The sequence below is a fragment of the Lineus longissimus genome, chromosome 17 (genome assembly GCF_910592395.1).
Source record: "Lineus longissimus chromosome 17, tnLinLong1.2, whole genome shotgun sequence".
NCBI classification, from domain to species: domain Eukaryota; kingdom Metazoa; phylum Nemertea; class Pilidiophora; order Heteronemertea; family Lineidae; genus Lineus; species Lineus longissimus.
In genome coordinates this window covers 15343357-15344420 of record NC_088324.1, presented here as the reverse complement: position 1 = coordinate 15344420, position 1064 = coordinate 15343357, and the positions used below count along the sequence as shown (strand labels likewise).

The window sequence follows — 1064 nt, the reverse complement described above, 5'->3', positions numbered from 1 at the left end:
TGTTTATTCCTCGGGCGTCTCGGGACCCTGTGATAGCTTGTGTGACGGAACGAAATTCTAATTTTTTCGCGGTACCAATGCGGATATGTATTCTTGATGATAGAAGTGTGGCTGGATTCGGATAGCAACACATGTACGATATCGTGGCCTTAGCTTTGTTCATCAGGCTACGGGCCACGAATTATCCTCGTCCATACCACTGCGCTCACTTTTAGGGCAGTGATGACTTTCGTCGGCTTCTATGTCCAAAGTGACCCACCTCTAACAAAAAATTCAAGCGAGTAAAAAAGTAGATCATATTATATCAATTATCGTGAATCTAAAAACAATTTCTGGTAAGACGGTATAACCTGAGCGGCAGAAATAGCTGTGTACAACATAAAGATGCTGCATGGGGAGTGGGCAAATTAAATTTGTCGCCAAAAATTGTGTTCCCACACCGGGAATCGAACCCGGGCCTCCTGGGTGAGAGCCAGAAATCCTAACCACTAGACCATATGGGATTACATGTCAAAGACGATGTTCTTTCGTTTTTTATCAGGGAAATATATAAGTGTGAGTTAACAGCATTCTTTTTATTCTCTTTAGAATACAAGCTACAATGATTCGCCTGTACTACATCTCGTCTTGCTTCCTTTATTTATTCATTAGTGGTTCAACTTCAATGTTGGTTCTAGAATTGGGCCTGCATTTGAAATGGTGACCTTTGGAGAGGAACGTGTCAGAACCCGTGGATAAAAATCTAATGCGTTTTTTCAATAATGTTAATGATCAAGTTGAAATATATCACTTTGGGGAAAGATATTACAATTTATGGATAATAATAGTCAAAATCAATTCAAGTTAGCCTATAAATCACGGTTTGTCATCCTGAATCGTGCTTGGAATTACCTCCCTGCATGGTATGTCTGGGATCCTTGGAATATCATTTATCATAATGAAAACCTACTGAGTAGTTATTTCATCGCCGATCTGTAACATGCAATGAATTTGGCAATACAAACCGACGAACGTTTTGAATCCGTACGTTTAAACACAATGAGCAACCTCTCTCAACACTTATA

At 39.7% G+C, this 1064-nt stretch overlaps 1 non-coding gene across 1 annotated transcript; it reads right to left on the bottom strand.

Moving 5' to 3' along the window:
• Nucleotides 1-431: 431 nt before the first annotated feature.
• Nucleotides 432-503, bottom strand: Trnae-cuc (transfer RNA glutamic acid (anticodon CUC)). Its single transcript has one exon. It is a non-coding gene; the product is annotated as a tRNA-Glu (tRNA).
• Between the last annotated feature and the right edge of the window lie 561 nt (nt 504-1064).